An 8655-nucleotide genomic window follows, 5' to 3' on the forward strand; every position below is an offset into this window, starting at 1 on the left:
GGGGAATGGGGGTGGAGTCATGAGCAGGGGTGGTGTTCCCCTCAGGGTTCTGGGGGGCAGGGATGGTGACAGTGGGATCTGCAGGGGGCGTGTCAGCAGAATGCAGGTGAGTGGCATTGGTGGGGGCGGAAGTGGTGGCAAACACGGCAGTGGGGGCACGGAAGTCACTGAGCGTGTGACATCAGCGATGATGTGAGGGTCGGAAGTGATGTCACATGTGGTGCATGAGGAATTGTGAGGGGTGGAAGTGGCTATGGGAGTGGCCATGATGGGGGCGGAAATGACATCATCAATCAGCGTGGGGGTGTAGCTGCACCAGCCGAATGGCTAATGGCATCCAAGCATTTCCAGAGGCCAGGGGAATCTACTGGAATGTTTGAGGAGTGCTGGTTATGGATGCTGGTTGATAAAAGTTTGTTGCACTTACAGTTTTTGATTTTTGAGATGGAGTTGAAATACTGTTTGTTGAGAGTATGAATTCTCCTGAGGATGTAGTACAGAGTGGGTCCTTTGCAATTCTGAGAGAGTGTGCCCCCCAGCTGCGGCAGGACAGACTGTAGAGAGGTTAGGTGCCGGCGCATTGCTGCGAGTGTGGAGTGGAGGATCTTGAAGGTGAACCGTGGCTGGTGTTTTTGAATCTGTAGTCTGTACTGTTTGTCCTGTTCGGGTCCAAACTCTGCTGGTTTAAAGGTGGTCCAGAGTCCGTGTGGGATGAGTTGGTTACGGAGGCATCCGGAGTCCGTGTGGGATGAGTTGGTTACGGAGGCAACTCTGATGGTCAAGAACAGAAATTGGCAAAATGAAATGGGATCATCGACAATTCACTGGTAGTTTCTGATGCTACCTTTGGCAGAGTCAATTAAGGACAGCTTTGACAGAAAGAGGCTGTGTTGGTTGCCATTCACCCTCCACTGCTTCCTGCACCTCCTCATCTTCCACCTCCTACAGTTTATCTTGTTGGTACATAACTATTGGCAATGACTGGCTGTCATGACAATGAAGTTGTAGAGAATGCAGATCACTAAAAACATTGATGCTGTGCCAAACACTACAGGACACCATTAGATGTATATCTGGACAGTTGGACCCTTGCTCTACCATGTTACATGTGCCTTTTCCAATAGGCAGACATCCTACAAAATCATCAACCATATGGTCAGTGGATAAACCTTTTTGCCGATTTTCTGATTATGTTGATGGTTCAAATGCAGATTTAGTAATGAACTGTAGTAATGTGAGAATGTCAAACTATCAGGCATTGATAGACATGAAACTGTGTTTTGGGAGAATGGATTTCCCTTTATTTGCATTACATTTTTGAGTTGACACGTACTGCCATAAAACAATGTCTAAGCAGTCAATAGCACCCTGGACCATGGGAATTCATAATGCTCATAAAGCTATGTTTTTCTGACAATAGAGAATGCAATGCTTTTAGTTAATTTGAAAAACAGAGCCACCAATACTCCCACTCTAAAAAGCCAAACACAATAAACGCATTTCAAGTACTACCTTCTTTGAGCTGATTGCATTCAGATTTATGGCGTCAGGCATCTTTATGATTATCGAAAATGTTGTCCTCACCCTGACTTTAGTTTGCACTTACGGCTGCAATATCTGGCTGATTTCAGTGAGGAAACCCTGCCTGCACTGCAGCTGTCTAACACACTGAGGTTCAGATAGATGGCCCTCTGAATAGCCTGGGTTGAGGTGGTTTCTGACTGATAGTCCTGTCCTCCCTCCTCCTCCTCTAACTTCCAGAAGCTGCTCCTGCTCTATGTTGCCTCTGTTCATTCACCTGCCACATCCCACACTTCTGTTACCATAATGAGAGCAAGTGGACTGTGCGGGTTTCTTGAAATCAGGATAATATCCTTCTGCATCTCCAATGTTTGTAGAATTTAGTAACTTTAAGGACTGCTCGAAACCATCAGCTACTTGTGCAATCACCAACAGAACAGCCTGAATATAGGATATGAACCCTTTAAAGAGAGTTGGCAGGCGCCTTTTTTGGGGCTGACTGTGTTTTAACCAGACATGATGACATTGGTTTTTGCATCGAGCTCCAAAATTTCATAGAATCCATACACTTTAGAAAGAGGCCATTCTGCCCATCAAGTCTGCACCGACTATCTGAAGAGCATCCACCCAGAACCCCACTTTGCAACCATGCATTTATCCACCCTACCTGCACATCTTTGACTGTGGGAGGAAACCAAAGCATCCAGAGGAAACCCATGCAGACACAGGGAAAATGTGCAAACTCCACCCAATGCTGGAATCAAATCCGAGTCCCTGGCACTGTGAGGCAGCAGTGCTAACTACAGAGCCACCAAACCACCCAGTGCCACCCTGCAGGAGGAACGATGAATGATTTATGTCACAAGCACCTGATTCATATACTTATTTGCATCCTAATACCTTCAATAACATGGTATCTCAAATGACTCGGGTCAGGGATTTGCATGCATTCTTTAGTTCTCTTGTGGAGTCCACAGAGCATTTGAAAACCCCATGATTCCAATCAAGGTCAGAAACTCAAATTCTACCAATGTTCAGATTAAAAATAATGCCCACTTACTTTTTGGCGATTTTTAGACTGGAGATTCCAAGAGGAGGGGCTCTTTTTTACAAACCTCTCCAGAGGTCCTCAGTTCCAGCAATGCAGAGAATCTTAACTGATCCAGTCTCTCTTCATAAAGTCAAATAAACCTGTGTTGCACTCCCTCCATAGCCAAAACATCCTAGCTATGGAGGGTGGCATGGTAGCTCAGTGGTTAGCACTGCTGCCAGGGACACGGATTGAATTCTCACCTCAGGCAACTGTCTGCATGGAGTTTGCACATTCCCCCCGTGTCTGTGTGGGTTTCCTCCGGGTGCTCCGGTTTCCTCCCACAGTCTAAAGATGCGTAGGTTAGGTGAATTGGTCATGCTAAATTACCCATAGTGTTAGGTGCATTAGTCAGGGGTAAATATAGGGTAGGGGAATGAGTTTGGGTCAATGTGGACTTGTTGGGCTAAATGCCCTGTTTCCATACTGTCGGGAATCTAATCTAACCTAATCCTTCCTCAGAGACAGAGACTAAAACTGCATACAATCCTCCAGGTGTGGTCGCACCAAGACCTGTACAATTGCAGCAAAATATCTCACTCCTGTACTTGAATCCACTTGCTATGAAACTCTTGAGTGAGGTAGCTTACAGCAACTACAGTTCAAACTTCGGAATTCCCAAATCCTTCTCTATTTTTATTTACAGCTTATATATTAAAATGTTCCAAGAAAATGGAAAATGGAAAAGCACGATATTTTTTAATGGCCAAAAGTTCATTTCCTTGTTAAATTGGTGATTAATCTTACATTCCTATCGACTCAAAAATGATTAAAAAGTCAGAACTAGCAAGTGGAAGACTTTGTTTCATTCACTGGTAGGACATGGGGGTCACTGTGATGGCCCAGAATTTATTCCCCATCCCTAGTTCCAGTTGAGAAAGAGTTTGGCGCTAAACGAGCTTCCAGAGTTTGGGAAAAAAAGAGGCCATTGAGAAATTTGTAGAAGAGAACAAGGATTTTTGAGGTAAAGGGAGGTAGCCAGAAAGTTAAGTCAGGGAATCTGATGAAATGCAGGGTTCAATTTCAAGAAATGATAAAGTATTCTTTGGTTCAAAACTTTCCAATGGAGATTGGGAGGTTCCAATGTGTATGCACGTACAATTACAGCTGTCCACTAATGTGAATTTAAGCAAAGGATCATTCAGTTGTCCTTTGAGCTTGACTGATAACTCTTATGGTGGTGTTAGAGTTCAGTAAAAGAATTAAGATAACATAACATCTGTGTCCCAGCATGAGGCACAGAACAGCAAACTCAATCCAAACAATGCCAAATTGTCTCATCGTGAATGTACTCCATATATAATAGGGATACTAGGTATAGGAGCAAGGAGGTTAGTTTGAAAATATGTACAACATCAGATTGGCATCAGCTAGAATGTTGTATCTGATTCTGGGCACTGTATTTCAGGAAGGAAGTGAAGGAACTAGAGACAGTGCAGAAGAATTTTACAATCATTCCTGGGAGGAATTCAGTTATCATCATACTTAGAAGAAATTAGAACTGTTTTCCTCAGAGAAGACATGGCTGAGAAGGGACCTGATCATAGTGTGTGAAGTCATGTGAGGTATGGGCAGAGTAACCGGGGAGATATTGTTCCAATTTGTGAAAGGGTCAAGAATGAGAGGGCACAGATTAAAATAGTCGGTCAAAGAAATAAAAGTAATAGGAGGAACGTTTTCATGCAATGAGTGGTTAAAATCTGGATCGCACTGTTTGAGAGTGTGGTTGACGCGGATTGAATTAAGACACAGAAAAGTGAAGAGAACAGTTATTTGAATAGAAAAAGAATGCAACGTCACGAGGAGGCGTTACAGGTTGGTATTGAGTGAGATGGCTATTGAAGAGTCCCACTGACGCTGGGGCAAATAGCCTCCTTCTGCAATGTGGCAATTCAGATATAAAGCTCCTACATGGATGTTATCAGCCTTAGTTGTTTAACTGTATTCTCGACATTTGTCGTTCTTTCTGGATGATTTGATTAATACAACTTATTATTAAATACACAACTTAAAACCCAATCTGTGAATCTGGTTGTCAACTGACCTTAGTTGGCCTGGTGCATTTTGGGTATTGTTGTTCCATTGTCAATGGCAAAAACTACAAGTTTCATGTTGCCCTTCTCAGCACAACCATTTGCACAAAAGATGAAAATGAAAGCAGTCAAGGCAAAAGTACAAATCCTACTGGAAGACAACTTACAGACAATTTCAACATTAAGTCATTGATGCATTTTCCTCTGAACTTTGTATTGTGTGATGCTTTGATACATGTTACTCTTCTAACTGGTGTTAAGAAGAAGATGCTATGATGAAATTATTTTAACAATTTGTTGGTTTGTGACATCTTTAAATAATAGACTAGGTGTCATGAGGGGTAGGAAGAAATTGATGCTTTTATTTATACTAGTGCCTTTTTTTAACATTGATACCTTTTGGGTGAACTGAGCAGCTGTTGATTTTCACCGCATGGTCATATTCTGGTGAATGGCACTTTGGATGTGACATTTATGAGGCTACACTTCAAGCGTGAGACCTCTGAAGGCACCCAGTAACTGATCTGTGTAATTCATGAATCTTCTAATTGCCTATATATATGTGTGTGTGACATAGGTTTCCTGTTCCCTTCAGTGTATTTTGGAAGAGAAGCTTTGCTGATTTTGAATTGGCTCCAGGTTTGGTGGGTGTAACAAGCTTTGTTCAAACCAAGGGAGACCGTACAAACCTGCTCACTCTTAAATTGGTATGTCTACTTTGGAAACAGCCTGTTTTGTGCAATGGACCTACCACTTTAAAGCAATAATGATAGACATGCAACCACGAGGCAGACATTGATTACAAAATTCAATATTTAGTTTTTTTCCAAGAAGTACACCACACCTTTGCTTTCCTTCATTTAGCCAGTGTTTATTTCTAACCAATACATAACAGGGAGGAGACATTATTTATCCATAAGAAATAATTATTTCCAGAGAAACAAATATACAGTACACCAGACAGATGTTTGTTGTGTAAAGTCAGAGCACCAACATAATATATGCAGCGGAAAAAATAAACATAAAATGTCTGTGGTAAGTGCCCAACACAGTGCATTGTGAATATGTGTTAGTGGAATTGATTCCACTAATTTACCAGTGCTTTCTGCACACCATAATGGTATTGAAGTACAGCGTCAATGGTCAACTTTGATCCATTGTAAAACTGCTAACATTTGCTTGAACCACCTGTTGTACTACAGAAGCTCCTTGAGTTTCAAATGTGAGCTTTTTCTCACTTGTCCTGACAATGGTTTGTTGCATCTGAATTGATGCTGGAGTAAAGCAGCTAAGGTTTGGTCTGTCAGGAACAGTGACTGCATACAACAGATGAAAAGAAATAGCATTTCTTTCAAAACATTCACAACAAGGATCTTTTGATACACTTTGCCATTGCCATGCAGGATACAAGGGTGTAAAGAAATGTTGTAAATTATGGTTGCTTTAAATAGGTGGAACCTTATGGTCAGCTGTTCATCATGTGTCATCACATTATCTCCAATTGATACCAAGTAATGTAAAATACTTTCAGAATGTAGTTTGTATTTGAATCTTTTCTGCAAGAGGAGTTGTTTTTATATTCTATTGTTTCAATAACTCATAAAAATGTTGAATTAATAAGTCTGAAGTAAGATGCAATTCTTTTTTCAGCTGGGGACTCAATAGTGTGTCCAGCCAGACATTTCTGAAAGGATGTTCCAATCAGGTCACTTCCAATGCTACAAGTTATTTCAACAAACGCTGGTAGATATGCAAACTTCTAGCTCTGACACAATATTTATTTCAGACGGGACTCCTGCAGAATTATGGAAGCTTTGTTGTATCAACAATAAATATGACTTTGGGCTTGTGTATAGTCTGTGCTGTGGACAGTTAGCAAGGAAAATCAACACCAATCAATTTTACCCACTCAACATCAATATTTGAGATAGATTTTGATTGAATTTCAATTTTTACGATTTCCACTGAACATCAGTTCATAATTTTTAAGCAGTGAAATTGTGTTTTGAGCGTTTTCCTTTTGAAGGTGTTAGAACAGAAGCACTTCCAGAGGAATGGAGGCATTTACACAAAAGGAAGTCACAACAATGGCAAGGGTATTCATTTCACAGATGCATTCATTGTATTATGTTTGATACCTGTATGTGGTTAGATGTTCTGTACTTCAAAATTAGACAGCTACATGAACAGTGTCTATATCATGTAGGTTTGATATCCTATCACACCATTAAGGTAATAAAATGGCTGTAACAACGGAATTGTAAAGTTGTAAAAATAACTTAGATGATAAAGTGTAAATATAAATTAAAAACGGATGACATTCTTAATAAATAACTCTACTATTTACATCTTTATATATTGCTAGGAAATTTAAATTAAACTAAATTAAAAGCAGCTAGTTTACAGGCATGAGGTACAGCAAAAGATATGATATTACAGTAGACTGTTACATTTATAACATTTTTTCAGCACTTCATTTGATTATTGTTTTCATGGCTTCCATAAGGTGCCCAACAGATAACTAGCATGAATAATAAATACCAGGTTTGTTCACAATGGCAGTTACCATATGAAAAAAAAATCCCCTCTCAAAGAAATCACAGCTTGACTTGCAATATGCAGACAGGTAAATGTTCGAACAGACACCAAGACTTCATGCACTCTTCTGGAAGATAGAAATGTCTGAACAGATTAATTTGGGAACTTTGCAAGTGAGAATACCCCATTTGAATATGAGGAAAACTGCTCTACAATATATTACTGTGACCAGTTCACTTGAAAGAAAAATAGCCATCTTCCCACCAACAGATGTGACTTGGTACTTTAATAAATGATAGATATTCTGTATTTAGACTGAATTTATCTGCCTCCCATGACTGAAATATTTCAACATTTAAAAGCAGCAATATTTCGGTATGCTGTTAAATAACAACACAAAAAAGCAAATGTTGGTTAACTATCATAATACAATTTTTGTCGATTATACAAAACAAAATAATTGTGATTAATTAGCGAAAGCCAAGGGTCTTCCCAACAAGCCTTACTGTCATATAAAATGCTTGAATGTAGGTGTAAGATTTAATTATTTTTACGCCAACCTCAGCAACTTTTCCAATATTGTTTCCTACATCTGATTGTCCCTTTTTAATGGCTGCTATTATGGCTAAACTAATCACTTTTTCTTTTTTTAAAAAAAAGCATGAGATATGATGTATGCAAAGCAATTTTTTAAAAAGAAATTGAATCATAAACAAAAAAAATTACCTGTCTGACCTTAGCAGCTTTTCAAAAAAAAACACCGATGTAGACTTTTGTATATGACTGTACAGAAAATCCAAATGCAGTTACTGAGCACAGTATAAAATACTGATTAAATATAATTAAGTAAAAGTTTATAACAGAGGTACGAGTAAACACATTAAACACTTAAACAATTGAATGTCAAAACCTTTTTTTTCTTCTTTTTCTCTATCTGGAGCTAATACTATGCACAAAAATCAACAAGACATTACAATGCAACTGTACACCGAAATCCTACAGAAAACTATAGTTTTTTTTATTTTGTCTAAACACTAATGTTGTGGTAGATTTTTCTTATCAATCTCGGTCCATGCAGTTTGCACGACCTTGTCTGTCAGGGGTTTGCAACATGAAATCACTTGTAAAACAACACAGGTAAACCCTATAAGAACCGACAGTTACAACCAGGCGAAATGGAAGAGAGAAGGGAGGTAGCTTGGCCTCTTTTAAAGTTCCTTTGAAATTGGCATGTTCCACCTTTTTTATATAAACATACTCCCACCAGCCAAAAGTATGAGCCACTTGCTGAGGTGCTTTCCATCAGGGTTTAAGGGTAAATACTGTTTTTAAGAGAATTTAGTTGCAAACCAGCAAAAGCGTAAAAACATGGGTTAGTAATGCGGGTTAGGTGTTTTTTTTAAACAGATTTTGCGGTCTGCTCTTTCTGTAAAAGAAAGCCAATGTCAGTACTCTTACAGGCATGCACATGTT

The sequence above is a fragment of the Chiloscyllium plagiosum genome, chromosome 30 (assembly GCF_004010195.1).
Source record: "Chiloscyllium plagiosum isolate BGI_BamShark_2017 chromosome 30, ASM401019v2, whole genome shotgun sequence".
NCBI classification, from domain to species: Eukaryota; Metazoa; Chordata; class Chondrichthyes; order Orectolobiformes; family Hemiscylliidae; genus Chiloscyllium; species Chiloscyllium plagiosum.